This window comes from Bactrocera latifrons, unplaced genomic scaffold (assembly GCF_001853355.1).
Source record: "Bactrocera latifrons isolate USDA-ARS-PBARC rearing strain unplaced genomic scaffold, ASM185335v1 scaffold_37, whole genome shotgun sequence".
Classification (NCBI taxonomy): Eukaryota; Metazoa; Arthropoda; class Insecta; order Diptera; family Tephritidae; genus Bactrocera; species Bactrocera latifrons.
In genome coordinates this window covers 88,046-113,097 of record NW_017537012.1, presented here as the reverse complement: position 1 = coordinate 113,097, position 25,052 = coordinate 88,046, and the positions used below count along the sequence as shown (strand labels likewise).

General features: G+C 36.0%; 1 protein-coding gene across 3 annotated transcripts in view; it reads right to left on the bottom strand.

The window, feature by feature from the left end:
* The window catches only part of LOC108971965 (calcium-transporting ATPase type 2C member 1), a 110,032-nt gene that overhangs the window by 74,227 nt on the left and 10,753 nt on the right, over positions 1 to 25,052 (bottom strand). The window lies entirely within an intron of this gene.

Sequence of the window (25,052 nt, the reverse complement as noted above, 5' to 3'; positions counted from 1 at the left end):
TAAAAAAAATGAAAGATAATTGAAAGAGGGAAAGGAAAGAAGTAGATAAATATGAAAAGGTTGTAGGGTGGTTTGGAGAAGTTTATAGCTAAGGAGTTTTGCTTTAAAAAYTAAAAAATAAATAAATCTTGAAAATGGAATAAAAAGGCWTTAGGCGTGAAAGTCACAAGTTTTGAGTTCAAAAACTGATATGTTGTAAGAGATGTCASAAAAGAAAGCCCTTCAGAACCTCAGTTTTTGAGATATCAATCGGAAATTTTTCACACGTTATTTTCTCCCCAATAAGCTACTCATTTGTCGGAACTGTCGATATCGCATCACAATAKCATATAGCTGCCATACAAACAGACGGTTCGAAATCAATTTGTGAAAGGTATTACAGCAACGGCGCAGCCAAAATTACCTTTTACATCTTGCTTTAAACTATTATTTTCAAAAATTACGAATTATTGATTTTTGCAGACAAGATTGGATATAATTCACAGAATCCTTATCATCAAATTATCAACAYACTTTGATATTTTCAATTCTGCCACCCTTTCGTATAACTTTTCTTTAATAAAAAAATTTTTTTTGGCTTTCACATAATTTTCACACACACCAGCTTCCACTCAATTCACACGCTTTACAATTACCCCTACCACCATATCGGCTATCTGCTTTCCACGAGTTAATCGCATCAGAATGTATGCCATTTTAATTAACTTCATAATTAAATTCAGCTTTTGATAATTCCTTTATTGTATGCATTTATTAATCCTATAATGTTTGCCATTACATTTGCTCTCAGCATACACAACACATATCCAAACGAGCACACACAGGTGGGTATTACATGAAATATAGCAATTTCAACAACATAACGGTAGAACTTTCATTGCGCAAATTTACCAGATGAGTGCATGGTTTCGATTGTGAAATGTRAACCATTTTTTCAGCTTATTTTTTAAAAGCAGAGAAATTCAATTTCGATTAAACCCGATAGCTGGAAATCATTACATGCGTTAAATGGCGGTTAGGGGAGAATGAGAGCTGATTTCGTATCTCTTTGTTGTGTTTTGGTCGCATTTGTTCTTTTTGTGGTATTTTTCAACACTTTTCGAAATCACAGTCACTACACTTTCGCACAGGTAGACCATGCAAGTATATACGTATACTCACATTTGTCTTTATATATGAGTTTATGCCAACAATAACACATATACATACACAATATGTATATATACATCCACTCATTATATCGCATTGCTTAAGCATATCATTTGCCAGCTTTGTAAATGAATGCATACGCTTGTATCACCATAAACAGCAAGYACTGCACACCACTGCGTATACGTTATCTGCTTTTCGACATTCCCGCTTTTCGTGTATTCACYGTATTTGCAACATCATTTTAAGCGCTCCATCCACTCATTGTACTCGCCGCTGAGCTGCTGAGTGCGTGGAAATTATTGTACAAAAAATATAATTTATCTGCAGACATGTTTTTGTTGTTGTGCGCTGTTAATATATTTTACCGACGTTGCTACTATTATTRCTATTATATGTTTTCTCATGCCGCACCGTTGTGTTATATGACGTAATTACATTATTTATTACAACTTTAGACATTAATGGCAGCACTATTGTTATGCGTCGTGTATGTTGATGAGGAAGAGAATGAGCACTTATGAGGATGGAAAGGGCTTACAGCAGCAGTGACAAAGTGGCAGTAAAGCAAACCCTGATARAAAATATTGTACAAAATGGTAGCAATTTTTTTCTAAAATTTTCAAGATATTTTYCAGCAAATAAATATTAGTACATTATAATAGCCTTCACAGGACACTTCTTATAGCATAAAATGGTATAAAAATATACTGAGCCTGATTTTGAACGGCCAGTTTGTATGGCAGCTATATGCTATAGCAATCCGATCTGAACGAAATATTCAAAGATTATAAAGCAACCTTAAACAATAATATATGCCAAATTTCATGAAGATATTTTGTTAAGTAAAAAGTTTTCCCTACAAAGACTAAATTTTTAGGGTTCAGTTWGTATGGCAGCTATATGCTATAGTAATCTTAAAACTTCTTGGTAAACTTAATATATCCTGTTGAGGATAAAATTAACACAACAATATAAATATCACTAACGACGTACCATGCCCTTCAATTTCCTGCTGGCTCTAGGTGCAAATAAGCATACACCATAGATATATAATCGCATTATAAGCATCGCCGCAKAAACAATAATATACACATACTTCAGCTATAAAAACAAAAACATTAAATAAGCGTTTGCCGACAAAACAAAGCTGTGTCAGCGCTTTTTGTCTGCTGACGCTTGCAAAGCATATGCATATACAATGTCTGCTATTTGTCTACCATTTTTGCTTTTTGCTATACTAACAACATATGTACTATACATACATATGTGCATATAATATAAGACAGTGTATATAAGACATGCACATGTTGATTCCGTAGCTTTTGCCTCTACGAATACTCCGCACTCAATTTATGCTATCTTTGCTGTCTCTTTCGCTGCTGTCAGCTCCAAATTCTATACTTCAATTTATTTATAATAATTTTAATGTTGCTATGACAAGTAAGCAGCTTATATTGTTTTGCACGAATGCTTAGTTTAATTTGTTTATATGCAAATTACGGCAAAAAGTATGCAACAGGCTTGTTTGCAAGTCATGTATTCAAAGACACTACAAATTACTATGAATTAATTTTGGAAATGTGCAAAAGACAGAGAAAACATTTAMATTTATAACTAGATGTGCAATAAATTTAAAGAACGGACGAAAGTAGAGCTAAACTTAGAGGTTTGCTAAGCTTTCGCGTTCGTGAGATTCTCGAACATTAACTTTTAAGATTGTCTCGGGAGAAGCTTTAATATATTACAATACAAATAACAAGCATTGTCCAAATCCATTTCCAAAATTGTGCCTACATTTAGGCTGTTTAAGCGTTTTTGTAAGAAATATTATCAAAATGTTGCCTACATTCAGGCGATTTAACCTTTTGTGGAAGAAACAGTTATCAAACGTTTCTCTTTATGAAAGCAATTTAAGATTTTGTGAATTTTTGTTATTGTTTAAGTTTTTTAAAATAATTAGTTATAAAACGTAACAAGCGGTGGCTACATTAATTTTTAAAATCTACATTTAAGCTCTTCAAGCATTTTTGCAAGAAATATTAACAAAATGTTGCCTACATTCAGGCGATTTACACATTTTTGAATGATATTTGCTTGTATTAGTTGCTTTAATTAGTTTTTTGTGKTATTTAAATGAAATACATATGTATTTTCAAAAGTGAAAGTAAAATAATAAATCCTTGCCCACATACAGGGAATATGCTATTTCACAACTTTCAAACTAAAAATAAAGATATGCATATATTTACCGTGTTAAAAATTCAATTTACCTCAATAATAAAGCCACCTGCTTGTCTAATATCCCTGCAAATCACAATTATACTCTAAACGTCGTAAATGCTGCAAAGTAAAAATAATTTAAAACTATTTTCGTACTATTTGCACACCGAAACTCATTTCATTTTCAATCGCAAACAATTTCCATTTAATCCGCCTACAAAATATTTCTATAAATACCTGCAAACAAACTTTGAAGTCAACTTACTTTCTACAACTTTCATCACTCTCGCAGTAATCTCATTAAACACTGAATTATTCAAGTCTTAATTTATATGATTAAACCATTTAGAGCAGAAATTCCGCAGCAATACCGCATACCCGGCACACCTGCGGCATCCACAAGCATCYGACCACAAAACAAATCAACACTTTCAGTGAATTTTGTGTGCGTCTGTAATGTTGTGTATACATTAGGCATAAGGTAAACCCAGATAAAGCGAATAAGTGGTTGACTAAGGTAGATAAAGAAAATATTTTCGCATGCAAAGRGACAAATGAGCGCAAGCGACTCTAAATAATACGAAATAATTACACAAATGCGCTCTTCCGCTTCATTAAGGGAAGGTAAATAAATAAAGGAGTAAAGAGGCGGTGTAGGATATTGAAAATTTCTTGCTGTTATTAATTTTTGGRAAGGGTAGTTTTGAAGATTTCGACTAGCAGTGTCTTATTGCGACTATGTATGTATGTGGGTTCAGATATTTGTCTTTGTAAAAATATAGGGTGTCTTTTTGCGACATTCAAATCTTATGAAAACATTGAACTGTCATTTGCTTACTTAGGTGGTGTTATCTGACACAGTTGTTATCAATTTTATTAATTATTCCTTAGTTTTATTTCGAAATAAACAAAATTTTTTCACTAAAAAAGCACCCTTCATAAAATTTAATAAATAATCAATTTTCATAAAACTAATAATGCCGTAATATTGTTAACTTCATTCATTTCTCCGCACTTATTTTCGAAATAAAAATTCTATACCACTAAAAAAAGCACCCTTTATCCACAAACTAAATGTCAGCTGCCAATTCACGTTGCCTGGCAATAATTAATGCGTGCAAGAAGACAAATAATTGACGTCTAAAATGAACATAAACACTTGAAAAATATACAAATTTTTTCCCCCTTACATATGTATAATATTATATCTGTGTATACTATAACTGTGTAAGTTCATAAATCACCACCTCCGCAGTGGTGAAATTGTCACTTTTGCCTGCGCTCATGTGCACCGTTACACAGTGCCGTAATTACGTGAATGCTGCACAGTGTCAAGCTGTTAGATTGTTTGATTGGCACGCATAATCACCACTAACCCCCTTCCCCCATTTCAATCTCGYATCTTTCCCTTAAACTGATGAGCGTTCATTAGTTTGAGGTTGTGGGTTTGAGGCAAGTTGCTGACAAGCAGCGTAACCACAAATATGCACACACATAAACACACTTATAAATAGCACAAACAATGTGAAATGCAAAAGCACCGATAAATTTGTTCAAGTGAAATATAGAAGACAGTTGTGACGAAAGGAAGGAAGCAATTGTTTTCAATTTAACTTCGACTGCGTTAGAGATTTTGACGCTCATGTTGATATATTTATATATCCTATATATGTATATCTATGGAAATATGTATCTTGTATACTCACATGAATATATTATTTTATATTTAATATATTATGCCTAAGTGAAGCATGAGTCTTTGGAAATTTGATATTATTCAATATCAATTAAATTTTACAATAAGTCGCTTTAATTAAATTATGTCCGAATTTAGCTTAGCCACTGCACTCTSATTAAATATTTTAAATAGAAGAATATATAGAATATTAGTTCTATAATCGACAATAAAAATGGAGGATATGGTATTCGCAGAGTTCACAGAGCTCTCTCGTCTTTGATAGGTGTGACTATTTAACGGGAGTAGACCTAGATTTTTACTCGCCAACTCTGCTGTTACCTCAGCAGATTTTCATAAAACTAATTAGAGACCTGTATCATCTAACAAATAACAGCATACTTCTCCTGWACTTTTGTAGTAGTGAAAACGAGTAACAGCGATGTCGTGGGCARAACTTCATTCAAAAGGCGGTGAAACTCTCAAAAATTAATATATTCTAGTACAAATAACAAAGCATTGCCTACATACAGGCGATTTAAACTTATGTATTAGAGAATTTAAGTTTTTTGAAAGAAATAGTTATAAAATGTTGCCTACATTGCAAAATAACTTTTTTCTATAGGAACCGCAGTCGAGATCTTCAATTGAAAGCGCACAAAATATAACATGTGCGAGAACTGAAGCCGCTCGACCTTCCCAAGCTTTGCTGTAGGAGCGCTTGAAAAGTTCCAAGAACATCCGACGTTTCCAAGCCAAATTCTGATCGGCGACAAGGCCTATTTCTGGCGCAATGAGTATGTAAATAAGCAAAATTGCCGYTTTTGGGACGAAGAGCAAGCTGAAGCGATTCGACAGCTCCCTTTTTATTCAGCATAAACAACGGTTTGGTTTGGCTTGTGGGCCAATGGAATCATCGATCCATACATAAATGATGGCGGTGAGAACGTTATGGTAAATGGCTACCACGATAGCCGACAATTTAATTCCTGAAATTGAAGCCCGTGATCTCRGCGACATTTGTTTACAACAAGACGGCGGCACTTCCCATATAACGCATCAATYAATGGATTTATTGAGAGAACATTTCGWTGAGCAGATAATTGTAGATTGGCCGCCGAACTCGTGGGATATCACACTGTTAGACTTTTTCCTATGGGGATACGTAAAGTCTAAAGTATTTGTAGACGATTCAGCTTCGATTCAGGCCTTGGAGCAAAACAACACGTGTCATCACGCCAGTTACCAGGCGAAATGCTCCAACGATCCATCGTAAATCACACGTAACGGATGGACTGTCTAAAACTCAGCCGCGGCCAACATTTGAAAGAGATAATCTTCAAAAACTAAATGCCAAAGCATGTTTTTTCGAATGATAATAAACATTCTCCATTATATTTGAAAATTTTGTGTTTTTTTTTTGTTTTTTTTTTTAAGTAGGTAACGTCGAAATGGATGAATCTTTCAGTAATAATTATTGAATTTGAAAAGCAAATAATAAATTTTACGAGAAATCTCAAATTATAAAAAAAAACATCAACAGCCTTCAGAGTCTTAACCCTTAACATAAGTCATGAAACAAACTAAGGCACTAAACACCAATCAGTCAAATCCTATTTCAAATTTGCACCAAATTTTCTAATTGAAATTTATGACGACATTAACATTAAAGCAAAAACGAGTGGCTTAAACATACAAACAGCTAATAGGGCTTTAGCAGAGAGCCATTAAACCAGACAAACCATTAAATCAATGAAAATTACGCAATAGTTGTTGTTGTATGACTACACAAGCACATAAGAAGCGCACCAAAACACAAGCAGAGGTCAAACAAAGCCAACAATGAAGCAAACATTAGCGAGGAAGCAAGAAACTAATGAAACAGCTAGGAGCCACCGAGGAAGTTGTGAGGAAACAGTRTGGAAGCAGTGCGCAGCAGCAACACGGCACTGTGGTTCTTATCAGCAGCAGCATCCTTGTCAACATAAACGTCAGCTACCGAATTAATCTGCTCCATGACAAGCGCACGATTCAAACGTGCCACCTACTTACGCCTCARCCCCATTTCAATATTTAATCTGCACAAATGTTTTCGTTATCCTTTAACATTTGCAATCGGCATGTTTTTGGTGAACTCGTATACAGTTTGGTGCTTTGCATTCATGCTCGACTTAATAATATTATCAACGGAAGTACACAAAGCTTAACCAAAGCGGGCGGTAGTATGCACACACACAAATGAATCTATATATTGTTAGGGAAGAAACAAGTCTGCCGTACGATTTTAATTCCGCAAGATAACCGTACGTTGACACAAAGCAGTTGGAAGTAGCTTAAAAGCTACTAGCAACATTTTTACCGTTAAAAAAAAAATAATGTGTAGCAAACTTTTGACTATGCTGCCAGTCATTGCTGCTGCCTAAACAAATACTGAAATATACAAATCTTTGCTCACAGTTATTGTTTTTGGCCGACTGCTTTGCTACCTAAAAGCCTACCTTCGAGTTGAATTTTTCTTCGAATTTTTTGCATATTTTTTCTGTGGGTAGGTATATGCATCCCTAGAATTTCTCCTTGAGCTTATACATTGTGCAATTTTTTGCTTTAGCTGCTATCTAACTCCTTTGTTATCCTGCATTTCGGTTGAGGCAACATTTTTTGCATTACTCTCTTTTCTCTGCGCTCTTTTCTCAAGCAGAAATCAAAAACAAACGTCACCATCAAAGCAGCGCCACTCCTGCAGGCAATCAGGTAGCTTCGTAAGGCATACAGACATACTCACATGCGCATTTACATTTGTATATTAATATTCTTACCAGCCTGGGTAATCCGAAAACTCTCCTGAGGTCATTTTGATTGTTGTATTGTGTGCGTTAAGGACTTATGTACATATTGTGTGACACAAAACAAAAGCCCAAGGGACACTGCGCTCTGTGTATGTGTGTTTTTGTCCGTGCTTTGGACACAGCGTCGTTATGAGTCGAGTGCAGATATCAACAAGTCTGCCTGTAGACGGATGTGCAAAATTCATAGCAATTAAAAATTTTTAATTCCCTGCAGATGCAATGGAATTTGGCTTTTAAAATKGAGATTTTGTGTAGTTAATGGGATAAATGAAGAGTGAACTGGGCACTATACTTTATATCTTTTGGAAATGAGAAACTAAATACGAGCCAACAATTTGGAGTATATTTTGAGAACAATACCAATGCAGTACATGGACTAAACTAGTTTTTTTAAATATACATCAAGTTTGGCTTCGGGTATTCTGAGCCTTTTGCGTTTATAGAATTGGTAGACTAGAGTCAACAGAAATTTCTCTGGCTTRTTTTAACTAGATCKTCCTCATCGAACAARACTYCCTAGTATAAATTAGTGAAAATATSAACCCTGGAGAATTTTAAGTATATTCCATTCCAAATGAGAAATATTTCTTGAGAAAACGATCTTATTATTTTTCTATAATCTGGTATTAAATTGCTTCCGAAAGGTGAAATTTCTATTAGACGGAACTGCCATTCCAGTTAAAGTAAGGCAAATACAAGGATTTCCCCCAGTTAGCAGAAACCAGTCAACTGGTAGTGAAAGTGTTGTTACAGTGCGAGACARAATCGCCAGCACCAGCTCAATTGAGTAGAGGAATCTCTGCTAAGATCATGGGAGTTTCTGATACCCCGGCATGTGTCTAGGTTATCTAAAAAAACACGTGATGGCAGCGAAACAGGTTAAATCAGATCGTCGCTTCCCAACTAAAATCGTAAAGCGCTACGATGGCAAGAATACTGAACAGGGATCACACTTGAGTGGGCCCAAAGACAACAAAGCGATGAAAATAGACTAGAATCGAACAATGCACAATCTGCTTAAAAGCGGCAGAGGTCGCAAGAGGAGGAAGCCTGCTTTGACAAGAAGCCACGAACAGGTCTGGCTGAACGTTTTGTGGAATTGCTAAACCTGAAGGCTCCATTGAACTTACATTAGCTGATAAGGTGGGCCGATRAACTGTCGGCATGCCTTTACAAAGAAGTTGTCAGCAGGCTGAAAGAAATTTGCAAAGGAGGAAGAAATTGAGAAAATGTTGCTTSTAACACCGCAGTCGCAAAATGCCTGCAAACTGGTGTTATTGTTGCTACAAATTTCCAACCGAATTTTTTTTTTCTGAATTAAGCTGTGTATGATTTAAATTTATATAGGCTTACATTACTTTTGCTTCTCTTTTTAAAATTTATGATTCTATTGGATTTTCACTAAGCCGTTCGAATTGCTTTTGAAATGCTAAGCTCAATAGCTCAATGATAGCGCGATTAAACTAAATTTTAACTAAATAAAAATTATAAAAATGGTGTTAAATGCCAATAAATAATTTAGTGGCGTTAATATTATACTTTTTTATTGTAATAATTGCTCTCACTAATTTTCGTTATAGAAATGTTTATATTGATCAGCTTAAAATTGCATAGCCTTAAATTAAAATGTAAGCCAGCAGAAAAATAGTTGAAATATTATTCGGAAATATAACACCAAAAAATTAAAAAAAAAAAAAACAACGGAAGTCAATAAAAATAAAATAAGTATAATTCCCAACGGTACAGCAGGCGATAAGCGTGTTTGCAGTTCATATTTTGGAAGCGTAACTTCGAAAAAGAGTTTGGAAAAAAGTTCCGCCGACAAACACACTTTCACATGTGAGCACAGCTGTGTGGCAGCAAGTCAACTTTTGTATTGGAAATGTGGAAATGAAAAACAAAAACACACTTTTATAATACGCAAGCATTTGGCAGCCACAATCAGCAACGACTTTTACCTTTTGCTGTTGCAGGAAATTCTGMTTATCTCTTTTACATTTCACTTTTTGGCATTTAATGCCCAAACACTGCGCATACAATTGCGTTAAACGCACAAAAAGCATAGAGTAGCTTTTAATGAACAAACAATGCAACAAAAATAAAAAAATAGCTATACCAACAACAAAAAYGCATAGATTGGGCACAAAAAGTTATTATGCATTTGAAAAAGCTGAAATCGGCAGCGTAATTCGTACGAAAAAGCTTGTGAACTGCAAAAAACTTTTCCAATTAAGATTTATAAAACCGTAAACGGAGCAAAACAAGCAGAGCGAGTTGCAACATTTTGTATCTCTCGTGTTTATTAACACTTTTTGTGTGCATTACAGAGTAGTATTGTGGCAGCAAGCAGGGAAGTGCGGCCATTTCATTTGTTGCTGGCGATTTTCACAAAACTATGAACACGTACGCCATTTTGTGGCAATAGAAGTTGCATTGAATTGCAGCGGCAGCAGAAAAACTATGAGGATACTACTGTTCCGTCTTTTTGGGGTACAAAAATCTGTGAGTTCGGGTGCTGATAAGCAAGAAGCTACTGATTTTCGAGTGGTTATGAAGTCTAAACTWTTTTYTTTTTGTGWTTTTTGTTTTTATTGTKATAATTTTTTGGCAACAGAGTGACCGCCAGACACTCATATTTCAGTAAAATGATTTTTCTCACCAAAAATTTCTTTACTTAGTTCTTAAAATCTATACCTYAGAACAGGCTGCAACGAAATATTTTTCAACCAAACAACAAATTACATACATAAAAGTGACAATGTGTTGAAAAATCGTACAAAATGCCGACACGAACAATTGCAATCATGAGTAGAGCAAGCAAAAGTAAGAGAGCTATCAGCCGCAGTCTATAAACTAGACGAACGACGTGCTCGGCTTGCCTGGGTGTGTGTGACCAAATGCAAATAAAATTGCTTGATGGCGGCAAAAAGTCATAATAAATTGCTGCTAGCTAACATATGCTTAGATCTAACAGCATAACAGACTTTTGGCGGTATATTGCCAATGAAAAAGCGGCGGGCATGTTAGAAATTGCAAAATCATATTGTGGGTAAATAAAATTTATTAAATATTTGCAGGCGACATAACTACATATTGCATGAATATGTGCGCAAGCAAAGCTGTTAAGCACGTTAGAGGAATACATAGTTATACACAAGCAAACAAATCGTTGCATATGCAAAGGCGCACAGTGAAAGCTGTCTTTATAAGCGCGGCACGACAAATAAAATTCCACCGCTCCACATATCAGGCACACCGGCAAACAAACATGCAATAAAATATCGCCTGCCACTAACATATTTTGYTTATTCACAGTTATTTCATCCCTGTTGCATAAATATGCGGCCATATGTTGAAGTTGAAAACGTGCTTATGCATGCCGGTGCTTCAATGATATATATTGCTGTGAAGGTTGAGTGTTTGTGTACTTGAGAGCGAAAACTACCTCTACTTGCACATATGTTTTCGTTTACGTGTCATTTGCACTTAAAATTTTCTATAGAAAGTGCTGTTTTTTTATGTTGAACTTGTGGAACACAAAAACTTGTATAGTTTGTCATATGAGAACACTGTCGAAGTGTAAGAACAACAGGAAAGCCCAAAAAAATTATTAACACAAGAAAAAAAATGTTGTTTTTGTAAAGAAAGCGCTACTAAACATCATAAAATCTTCAACCATATATATTCCTGTGAATGTGGAGTATTTGTGAACCTCAGTGTAAAGAACGCCTGCATTTACGCATAAGTTGTCATTCGCGTATCATTTTAACTTAAAATTTTGAATGGAAAATGTTTTTTGTGTAAGTTGAACTTGTGGAACGCCAGTATAGTTTAAGCACTGGACAATTAAGTACAAAAAAATGTATAGTACGTCAAATGAGAACACTTTTATAGTGTGACGACCACAGAAAAGCCAAAAAAAAAAAAAAACACATAAACACAAGCAGAAAAAAAGGTCTTTAACGCTATATCCGTAAAATTTTCAATGCTTCAATAATATATTCCTGTGGTGGTTGATTGCTTGTGAGAAAAAAGTGTACTTCTAATATTCCATATATTTTCGCTCACGTGCAATTAAAATTTTGAATAGAAAGTGCTTGTTTTGTACGTTGAACTTGTGGAACACCGAAATAATTTAAAGTCAGGATAACTAATTACAAAAAAGTATATAGTTTGTCAGTTTGTCATACAGGAGCTCTTTCGCAGTGTAAGAACAACAGAGAAGCGAACAAAAATGCAAAGGAAAATGCTATTTTCATAAAACCACATTATTGAAATCTCCAAAAATTGTGTTGCTGAAAACTAACCTTCGAAACTATTAGAGCTTAATTTTTAAACCGCAAAAGCCCTCAGCAGCGTGTATCAAAAGGAGCATCTCCGGCAGTAACGCTATTATATTTAACGAGAGAGTACTAGATATCACCCAGCACACTTTTTATAAAAGGATATATCAAMATTTTCAAAAATAATGCTTTATTTCCTATCTTGTAATGCAGAAAATATGTGGGAAATTATATTTCCGGTCTTACTTGCGTTGATATTTTTCATATCTGCACACTTTACACTTGAACCATGTATCATACCTGTGCATATATATATGGCACYCCAAGCCAACTTACCGCTGCTTTGCAGCACACAACAGAGACACTACTCCACTCAACTACATACTCAARCGTCCACTTTTACCGGTTGCTACTGTCTACAAGCTGCTCTCTCCACAGCAGCTGCCGTTGGTTGCTGCTCACTTCAAGTCCAATTGAATTTCTGTTTGTCCTAGAGTTGACAACGGCCAACTTCATGGCAGCGAAGTGGCTGTCGACGGTCAGCATTACTGACATTTCTGGCATTGCAAGCAAGTGAAGTACGAAGGTTGTGAGTTAAATGTAAACAAGAAAATTTAAATTTCATTTTGTGTTATAATGGAGTGAGAAGATTCTGCTGTATAATTTAATGTAAGGTATGGCTTGCCGTTGGCTAARTAGATTAATGAACTTCTGCAAAGATTAGGGTGACTGTTTTTGTATTGCTAACTATCATTCCGTCAGCTGTCAGTTGTCACTTGACTTAGTATATGTCAAAAGTTTTTTTTTTTTAATTGGCCCTTTAAAGGAAAGGCGATGTATTAATAAATATCCAATTTGTTTAAATCAATTGACACTTGTCGCTTGTCAACTGTCATATGCCAATAACGAATAACATAATTTTTCAGCGATTTTACCAAAGAAAATCTTTATTATAAATTAATAATTATTTGGAATCAGATTTGTATGCTGTACGACTGTTTTGTGTCGTATTTTCCACTGTCACTTGTCAGCTGTCACTTGACTTAATATTCCTTTAATTTTGCTTTTAAAATATCGTCTGAATATTTTGTTATTTTTCTATTTGATATGGTGATGTATTAATAAATGTCCAATAGGTTAAGTTTTAAGCCGATTGACACCTGTCACTTGTCAAATGTCATATGGGAATAACGATAAACATAAGTTCTGGGCGATTTTATTAAATAAAATTTTAATTAAAAATTAATCAAACGCATATAAATAGATTTATTAATCACAGATGATTTTCACCTAAAATGTATTGATAATGGTTATCAGAACAGAAAAAATATAAAAATTTCCTTTAAGAAACAACAAAAAAAAAATAGAAATTTCTTTTATGGAAAATATTAAGAAATATAATTCTCTGCTAGGTTGTTTTGCATCCCAAACGACGGAGCAAACCTTTATCAATGTCAATTTAAATGGCTGAAAATTTAATAAGCTCACCTATCAGTAACCGGAGCATACCACAGACGTACACACAAACCCCAACAGCAACACATACAGAAAGAGCACCCAAAGGATGTAATAAAAATTGCAACGCGAGTGTACCAAATGCGATAAGACTGAAACGAATATTGGTTGACCGCGAACAGCATACCACAAAAACTGAATTAAAATACGACGAGATCACATACGAATGAAAAATGAAATAAAAAACGCGCGCAGAGTAAAAAATATGTAATGGGAGCGCTGCTTATGCACGCTTTATGCTGTGCCATAGCCCGTGGGTGTGCATGTTTGCTGCTGACCAACATAACGAACAATKCACAACAACAAATATGTATGGCTGCGCACAATAACGACACATAACAAAAACACTTAGACTATGGCTATGACATAATGTTAGTGTTGTCTATTGTGCGCTGATAAAATGGAATACATGCTTTTTCACACGCCATACARGCCTGGCGTCAACAAAGGCAATTGTTGTGCAATGAATATAGTAAATGTTGAAGTGAAATTATGGAAAAAATATAAAAAGTGGGACTGTAGSGACTGTTGAGGTAACCGGGAGWGATGCGAAAAGTGCTCAAATAAAAGTGTTTGCTACGAACATAGACACACTTTCTATAGATAGTTGCAGTTTATGTAGTTTTTATGCCAACTGCGAGCACATATGAACTACAAGCATAAATGGACGCACTTAAAGCGCGACAAACACGCTTCGGTGTGATGGTGGTCTGCGCACCTAGGCGTATGAGTAACATATGGAAATGCCAGCAAGATAGTGAAAATTTTTTTTTACAACACACCAGTATACGTTTTGGTGAGTAGAGCTCTGTGGTGAGTATGTGTTAACGATAGATAGACGAAGGCACACACGCCCACAGCAACATAAAAAGCGGCGTCCTTGTGCGAGCGCGCGTCAAGTTTGCACAGCAAATGGTTTTAACGACATAACATGGGTACGAATGGCTTTTCAATTAATGCGGCGCGAATTCAACGCGAAAAAGTAGCRAAGAAAAAAATACTTTATTGCATTCGTACACCCATTGAGCCGAGAGCGCTATTGGTGCTTAATAGTTTTTGTGGCATGCAAGGCAAATGCGACCGGCGAACATGAGTGATGGGTGTTTGAGTTATTACCGTAGGCTTGTATGCTGAATAGAGATACGTGAAGTAGTGGATTAAGGTGCTTAAGCAAATTGGAAAAAATTTTCAAAAAAAATTTAAAAATATTRCAAAAAAAAATTCAAATTCAAGTTTGCTACCGAAGTGATTTTTTCAAGTTAAGAGTATCTGTTTAAGCGAGAATTTCGTTTTACCAACTGCAATACTTCATACCCTACAATATCTCTCTTTCCGCCCGAACTGTCGTTGCAAAAATTTTACCCCAACACTTCTAATTTCATAACAATAATAGCAACAAGCCTACATTACGTCTGTSAAACAATTATGACAATTTTGACAGTCGGCTTGTCACCTACAACGACAGACACTCAAAATAAACGCCTTTCTAATGCCAGCATGAGTAATGAAAAGTGTTTACACACACATGCACATAGCAAATGTGCCTAGCAAGCACACAAATACTTGTCCAATGACATAAAAAGGAAATTACACACGCAGACGAGTTGATGGAAAAATAAACAACGCTCACACATATACACTTACAAGTAAAACAACAACGGCATTGTATGAACTTGTAAATGCATATTCATTTCGAAAATTTCAACTTCGATTGTCAGCAGCTGCCACAGTAGCAATGAAAGCAGAGTTGTGGTTAACAGCACAAGCACACACACACAACGATGAGGGTGTGACAAGTGACAGCAGTGTGGCAGTACGGTAGGACGGCAGGAAATTGCGAAAAGCGGCAGAGTGTGTGGCTTGTATACGCAATAAAAAGTGTGTGAGGGTGTGTGTGTGTGCAATTTATTATACGCATACCTCTTAGAAAACTAATATTCACATCAAGTATGTTTGAGTGAAGAATTCTAATAAATACATATGTATGTATGTGTGGGTGTCTGTTGCTGTGCGTTTGTTTATTAATAGTCAAAAACGCATTTATACTTTTGCCAGATTTGTTTACTTGCTTGYCAGCTACGAACTATCATAAATCGGCGCACATATGTATATACRAACATATGCATTTTCCATTTAGCAATATTAAGTTGATCAAATTCTCAAAGCAAATAATGGCTTTTGCAAATATTGCTTCCCAGTTATAAATGAGTGCAATTTTGTTTGAATATTTGTTGCTATCGAAGGCTTTATTGGCAGATTATTAATATATACACATAATATAAATGYCATTTTTAATCAATAAAGCTTTGACTATTATTAAAAATTGCAAATTGACAGATTATAAATGAAATTTTTGACAATAAACAAATAAAAATTGTTTTTGTTATGTAAAAATATTTATACATTGYTTAATTCAAAGCAAAACAATAAAATTTGCAACCATACTTGAATTAAAGATTAAACGCTTGCTTCCAATTAAAATTATTGTTCAAAATAACGCTGAGTTCATGTAAATTTATAACTATAGCACAAGCTATATAACATATTTATTCTATTAACCGGTTGAGAATTACAAAAAGWGTTTTGCAATGAACGAATGAAGTTTCCACGCGAAAGAAACGCAAGGCAGTGCTAAGAAAATCGAATCAGCATAAATAATATCAGATAATATGTGTATCAATGGCTATATAATGTCATCCTCATGGACGAAAACACTCCAGCTCTGAGATGCAATACCCGCCGGAGGAAGCAAAGCACCACTCTGTTGGAAAGATCAGGTAGAGAAGGGCCTTTGAAATCTCCARTTGGCACCAACCACCGAAAAGGAAGAACGACTGGCGCGCTGTTGTAAGCTCGGCTCTGAACAACGTAGACATCGCACGCCATAAGAGAAGAAGAATATGTTGCGCCACAAACTAGGAAYACTAAGAATGTCTTTGTCTTTGAAAACACGGCTGCCGGGTGATTGGCTAAATGAACGAATTACCACTCATGGTAGGAGAAAAATTTTTAATAGCGAGCTAACTAAAAGTTAACTTAGCAAAGTAAGCAACTGGACAGCTGAGGACAGCCTCTAAATAAATCSAAGCATGGTTGAACTGGTTTCATTCACTAGGAAGTAAGAAATACCGGAGATATACCTACGATCTATGATATGAACACGTCTTCGGACTGTTGGTAGAGTTAGGTACCTAGGGCTTCTGCTAAACGAGAAGCTCTTGTGGAAATCCAACGCTGAGGAAAGAGCAAGAAAGTCTTATGCTGCCCTGTACTGCTGTAAGGGAACCATTGGCAAAAGATGGCAACTCTCAGCAAAGGCCATTCTTTGGCTCTACGAAACGGTAGTTAAGCATATAAAGTTTGGTGAAAGGCGCTGAAAAATACTAAAGTACTTTCACGAAAAAATTTGCTAGTGTTTAACGAGCGGCTGTCATCCGTATTTATGGTGCACCAGACACCACACCAGCTGTGACACGAATGTCTTGCTGCACATAGCACTGGTAGTCAAAGCCGGGAGTTGAATGGCGCTGAAAACTGCACTCAGTCTCAGATAATCTGGGTAGTTAGATGACTTGGTGAACATAGACCCTCTGGATAYTTGGATTACCTACTGACCGAGCAAAGCCCTGGCTGTGGGTTCTCARCGCACATACCTTCGAGGGAGGCAAGGAAAAGAAGCAGTAGCAAAAAAAGAGAGAGGCGGTATTTTTGGTGAGGTTGGTTAAGAAATACASTCTCGGAAACTTTCCATCAACTCCAGTTCTAGGCTTCCTCACCATTGCAGAGTGGTGACTGGCTATTTAATTCGATAGTAGGGCAGCGATATTAGCCTTGAGTTCAGTGACTGTGCGCTCAACACTAGTTAAAGGGTTTCTGGACTCCTTAYCTGTAGCATCGAGTTATTTTATGATTAGACTGGTTTGAGTTCCASGCCACATTGGCATTGCAGGAAACTGTACTGAAGTACTGCATCACAATAAAASTTTCACTACTGTTCCGAAAGAAAAATATCTAATGAACACTCATTCCAGCAAATTTTCTGTCCACTTTTGACGTGCGCATAAATTTCTTTGGCTGCAATATTAATAACACACACGGTAATGAAAAACACGCTCATATTTTCATAACACAAAAGCTTGCGGTATGATTACGGACAGTCCTTGCTTGATACGCTTGAATGGTGAAAGCGTAGAAAAACAAMATGAAAACCAAAGTTAGCAGAAAAAACTAACCAAAAACCAAACCGAGCCAAACTAAACAAAAGTTCACCGCAAACAAAGGCGCAAATGTGAGCAGTAACGGAAGCATAAAGCCAATGTAAAGTGTACAACAACAGCAACCACCACCAACACCGCTTATGAACTGGCCGGCGTTGTGGACACGCATGCCTGGCCGGCGACAACACAAAACTACGTCCGGTCATAACGGTAGCACACACCCACAACAGAAAGTGGCACACACCCTTACGTATTGAATGAATGACAGCACGGTCAATGGCTAAGTAGGCGCGCTGTCAGCACCAGGGTATGGATGGACACTCAGGTATTGGTGTATATGTGTTGGTGTGTATGGAAGGTAAAGTGCTGCCATTATTTGTGCTCATAATTTCATTCAATACCATTAATTGGTTGCGAGACAATTTTAATAAATGCTTGAGTTACAAACAACCAACGTCTTCTGAATGCGAGCAACAACAATAACAAGAACAGCAACAACAATAATGACAACAGCAGCCAGGCAACAGCACTGACGCATAATGATGGCGCTCAGTAGAACGGTGTGGCCAAAGAGTGYCATTGTTTAACTTATTCTATGGTTGCAAGTGGCTGTTGTTGTTGGCACGACGGTACGGACTGGGTGCCAGGATAGAGCACACATATACGCCGCAGCTGTCAACTGGATGACTGGCCTGCTTGTATACTGATAACTTTAGTGGGAAAATGAACATCCTTTTCATTCAGCATGCACGGCGCACACACACAAGCGCACATGCTACCACATAGCCATTATTGGATTGTATGTGGTGAGCGCTTTATATGCGCAGGCACGATAAATAATTTATGTTCGTCTCATACTTGTGTGCTCTCCACTTTGCCATTATTATTGTGTGCTGAAATAAACTATTTAAAAATTATGAAATTATAAAGTGAGTCAACAATTTCGTTAAGAATACCTAGATACAAGTTTGAGGAGTCTTCAGGTTGAAGTGAGTTTTGCTTTATATTAAATTTTCAATTTAGAACTTCCAAATTTCTATTAGAAGCATGGAATTTAGTATAAGTAAGGCAATACTTTCCAACAGTCAATAAAATGTGTAAGTAAAACAGAACCGGAATTTGTTCCGACCAAGGACCGTCAACTCGGCACAATTCCTTGAAATTATTTAAGGAAAGACGCTATAAGAACAGCAGCAGTATGCGGGAGATAGSTCTCATGGATCAGGTTACCAATACGCCTTTCAAAGAAAAAAGTATGCATCAAGTCGTCTTGTCTTTTTCAGCTTGCCCAATTTGATTTTTGGGCTTAGTTCTTCAACCTGTAGAACTTTTGAGGTTAGGTTTATACGGATGGACGCGTCTCTGCTAAAAGTATAATGGGATGGGTTTATTTTCAACGTTTCCTTCTAACTATTTCGCCTTTGTAAAATTAAGGTTTAACTGTTTGGATCTCATATCTTTAGATATGCAGGTGAGCTTGCGGAAATACGCCTGGATGGATTGGTGATAGGTGATAACACTTTTTTGGATACTGAGACTCTACTATAAGAGTTTTTCTGCCTTCACAAAGGACCGTCTTTGGAACTTCAAGTCTGATCCACAAATGCCCAAAAAGAAGAAGAATAAGAAGCTGCTCTCTTAGTATTTATGCTCGGATTTATGCTGGATGCAAGGAAGTTTTTTTAGCTTCACAAAGGACTGTTTTTAGCAATCCATGCTGCGAATATTGGAAAAATGCTCAAAGTTTGGAAGAAGAAGAAAGRGAAGGAGGCAAAAGAGAAAGAGAAGAAGCTGCTTCCAGAGTACGAAAGAGAAGAGAAACTCGCTTCATACGTCAGTGACTGCACAAATGTTATGAAGAGGTAAAAGCTACTTCTCAGTAAACGGAAGATGAAGATATACTGGCTACACTTATCATTGGCCGCCAAAATATGACGCTATAGAAGAAGAGAGTACTGCCTGGTTTACTAACGGRTGCAAAATGTTACGGAGAAGAAGATACTGCTACAATAATTTCGTTCTTTGRTGGCCGACAAAAGGTGATGTTCCAAATACTCAGAGTTTGGAAAAAAATAGAAACTACACCAAAATTGTTACTAACAATTATAACAATTCACATTTTATGTATTTCTAAAGCGTTTTTGAGGTTATCTCCATATTTCCGCGCTACCAGTTTTGAGTTTAACCGTATATAAGAAGCATAAGAAGAGAGACATAATAAAGTAAAGCAAGAAATTCAGCTATAGAGATGTTAAATCGTCAAAAATTCACATGGTTCTGAAGAAAAATCGTGATTGCTTCTTTGGCTTTGTCTGTACATGATTTTTTCGCATGTAAAGCTGTATATACATATATTGTCCACTATAGACTCAACAACATACCAAAAAGCCATGACAACTGTAAACTCGCACAAATACCACTCCACTTGGGACACAGCGGCTCTGCAAAGCTGCAACAAAACTTAACACATCTGCAACAGCTTGCATTCTTGATCCCTATCAATTAATCCTGACAACCAATGTGTAGTGTGCAAGTCAAAGCTGCACACGAACATAATAAACACGCGAGGTTAAACCAACATGGCTGCCATGCGACTGTGCGTTGCTGCTGCCCGGCACAATAACATAGCATAATCCCGTGTTCTTAATGCTTCATTTTGCAATTTGCAGTGGTGCGCACAACGAAGCTGCTGGCACAAATCAACACCAACAATAACGGCAACAAAAACGCAACTATCTCTGCTTGAATGTATGCGTACCATAGTAAATGTCTTTCAAGGGCGGGTCTGCTAAGGTACGTCATGGACAGCAGCCTCACGGGGCAGGGCAGGTTGCAACTCGCATTTACGTCTTTGAGCGGAAGCGTAAATTCTAGCAACAGCATCTTGCTATTTGTTTACGTTGTTGTTGCTCTGACACATTCAATCTTAGCGCTTCAACTTCAAGTGGGAATAATTTAAAGTGCGTAATCGGATTACAAGCTAACTGCACATTGTACTGACAGCAACGTACGTAATGGGGAAAATATTAATAAAGCAATAGAATTCTTGGGTTGGGAAATAAGAAGCAAAAACGAAATGGTGGAAAAAATGGCGTAACAAAGTCATTTTTCAAATAGTTTTTTGGGCCATTAGTTAGGATCATGTTGTGGTGGAGCTTTGTTTATTCGTTGGTCGTTGTTATTTTTRGCTTGCTTTTTGCTGCGCTATAAATATTATATAGCGTTGGTTTGTATAGTGGCAATTTATTGTTTAGAATTCGGTTGCGAAGATTTCCAACTTTCTGCAGTTTTGGTGTCATTATTTCGGTTACATAAAGAGGATAAAAGCCATGTGAGCAACTGTATGACCTCTCCTGCTTCAATGTGCAAACTTGGACAAAAAAAATTTATATTTTTACGCTTTAAACTGCTAAAAATTTATATTTTTTTGAACGCATTAAATTTGTAAATATGATAGAAAGATTGTAAAGAAACTTTTCACGTCAATAGTAAGTGACGACCAAGCAAAGATAGGATCGTTAGATCTTCTTAAAGTCTCGTCAGTAAACCCTCCATATAGTTTGTCAAAAAAGTCTTGCGGTATTTTTATTGAATTTTCAATTGTTGATAAAATTTTTTTTGATGGCTCTTGCCCAGCTATTGACCGATGCTACGACTGCTATTATGCCGGTCACTTTCGAACAATTCAGCGATTTTAACGCAATTTTTGACGACAGGCCTTCCGGAGCGTGGCACATCTTCGACCACCTCTACAYCAGAWCGAAAACGTTSAAACCATGGTTGTGCGGTGGAAATGGAAACTGTATCGGGTCCATAAACTGCACAAATTTTATTGGCGGCTTGAGATGCATTTTTGCCTTTATCGTAGTAGTACTGTAAAATATGMCATATTTTTCGTTCTTAAAAGAGACGACAATCAATCAAACAYGTGTTAGCGCGTSAAAYGAGCTTYCMWAMAAGGTAYAGCATGACCCGATGCGACGAATAAAACTAGAACTACGGGTTCTCAGCGCYAGCTAACGAAAATACCGCAAGACTTTTTTAGCAACCTATATGTAAGAAATGTAGAAACTTTAATAATTAACTTTAACAATACTTATTATGAGAAGCTCTTCTATAAATTTGAAATATTTTATAAACCAATGTAAAACTGCAAAATATTTTGGAAATAGTAAAATATACATTATAAATTGCATAAACTTGTTGAGAATTCTARATATTAACGATGGAAATCAGTTTAATAATACACAAAGGAAAACTGAAATTTAATATCGATTTAAAATAATATCGAAATATGTATATCGTTAAATAAAAATATATAACATAAATATTGATTTATGTATATTGACGTCAAATGCAGATATAAAATATTATTGATAAATAGCGATATATGTATGTATATTGTCGATAAATATCGATAGGTGTGATATCGATAAATATTTTTCAAAAATTTTACCACTCTTCGSGTTAAAACTATGAAATTTTTTTCTAATGTATTTATAAGCTACTTTATTTGCTGCTTTCCAGTCAWWTATGTACATATTTCATAATAATCAAACATAGTAAAAAGGCACTCAATACCATGAAAATATAATGAAATATTTGCGGTTCACTAAAAATCATAAATAATCACAGACAAATTGCTGATTGACTAGCGGCTGTGACCCCACTTGAATAAACACAACATTAAGTATTTGATGCTTAACCCGAAATAACCCAGTTGATACGAGAAAGATTACCAAGTTTGCAACAACAAAGCCATACAACAAGCACAAAGGCATATAGAACATCAGTTCATAATGGCAATATTTCATATACTGGGCGAAGAGAAAAGTGTGACGCCTGCTTTTGTGGACAAAAAACATTTAATAGAACAGCCTTTCGAGCAAAAGCTGAAACAAACATTGTACCATATATGTGTGTACACATTCCATATTTTTTTTTTWWTTTTTTTTTTAAGTAGGGGGAAGCATCAAAAGCCGAAGTGCGGAACTTTAATCCGCTAAACCTAACCTACTCCCAACTCCAGACACTCCCACGGCGATACCACCTGATTAGGTATTACTTCGTGGGAGTGATTAGACATTTAAGTCTCCTCTATGGCACGGACACATTCCATATACATATGTATGTGYGTAGGTTTTCCAATGATAAATGGCACCCTTTCGTACTAGAAAATTGTATTAATTGTAAGACATACACAATTGAAGTTGCTATTAGGGGAAAACCGCAATGTACATAGCTGTAAACAGTGTTGTAAAACATTTTAAGCACAAAAGTAAACAAACATGCAAATAAGCCAATGTGCGAAGACACAAAAAATACATGTTTCACAGTACACACACATACACATACATACATATATTTCTCATTCTAATATTATACACGTGTTTATCAATGTAATCACTTTAATGTGCCCTGCGGCTTGTTTATTGAAGCGTACCGCAAATTGCCTACATTCAGGCGCTTAACCTAGATGCTTGTGCAAGTAAACAAATTTGATGAAATTCATTTTAAAATATTATGTCGATATTAAAAATATTTACAATATTGACGGATACTTGATTTTTGAAGCAGATATATGTAAATATACATACGCCCACGCGCCTAGATGTAGGCAAAGAAATTTTTAAATATTGATATTAAATGAGTTTGGGTATAAAACTTATATATGTATGCATGTGAAAGATCAAAGCACGGGAGAAGAAACGGAAACGGAGATTAAAGCGAGAAGAACGCTGGCCAGAATTTGATATAAAATATGTTATTTCAAGCAAAATAGGTTGGTATTTGTCTTTAGTGTGGTCAAAAAGTGGTTTTTGAATTAATATGGTTCTTCAAACCACATACTGATAGTAAATTACGCAAACAATTATATTTAAAATTTTGATGGCTTGCAGTTTTCAATTTATGAAAGGAAAAATAAGCTTTAAGAAACTCAAAAGTTCAAAAATCAAATAAAATTTTTTTAAACAGGTTTAGAATATCAGAAAACCATAAAAAAGCTGTATCGGCCCATTCAGCCCATGCAGAATTTTTTAAAGCCACTTTTTTCGACGGCAAGCCATGGCATGAACAACAATAAAGACACCGAAAGCAATGATGCACATTTAAAGGCGGCAAMAATTCATAAAAATCTCAGCGCCTACACACAAATTACTCCTACAAATTAAATTAAATTTACCAAAATGACATTTATCTTGTACAGCACATAATAACAACAAACAAGTGGCAATAAAAAATAAGTAAGTAGGCAAAACACAGTGAGGGTCCAGAGGCCGCAGGATAAATTTACAACTTCAGCTAAATGTTGCTGCCGACCAAAGAGTGGTTGTGTGACATGAACGGGCGCTAACGCTATACAAAAAGATATAAACAGCGGCAAGTATGGAGAGTCAGCCATGCAAATCGTTAAATTTTCGCTCACTCAAGAGTGTTACCAGCCCTGAACAGGGGTTATTAAGCTTGCAACGATGTTTGTAATAGCCAAAAGGAAAAATCAGAGACCCTGTAGAGTATATATTAATTTTTGACGTGACGAGCTAAGTCGATTAAATCATGTCCGTCTGTCCGAACCTCTGTATATACGCGACCCTTAGTTATTGAGATATCGATCGGAAATTTTACACACGTCCTTTTTTCCTTAAGAAGCTGCTCATTTGGCGAAACAGACGATATCGGACCACTATAGTAGAAAGCTGCAAGGTACAAATCTTCACGTAGTGTGGCACGTTTGACGTTATATCTTCAAGAAATTTGACATGAGCTATTTTCTCAAGAAATGATGTCATCTCGGAAGAAATTGTTCAGATCGGACCATTATAGCATATAGCTCACATACAAACTAAACGATCGGAATCAAGTGCTTGTATTTAAAACTTTCCCGTTTGAGGAGAAATCTTCAGTAAATTGGCATGGGTTATTGCCCAAGGCAACGGTGAAATCTACGAAGAAGGGAAGGGTGTGAAGGGTATTATTGTACTATGTTTCTTCTTGCTTCTTTTTATTTAATTTTCTTCATATAATTTCTAGTTCTCATTTGTAAGCATTCCAACGTTGGCGCTGCGAATAGCACGCGCAATTTMATGTTGCACAGCTACCTAACGGTTATTTGTTGTTGCTGACACCCAACGGTTGTGACAGC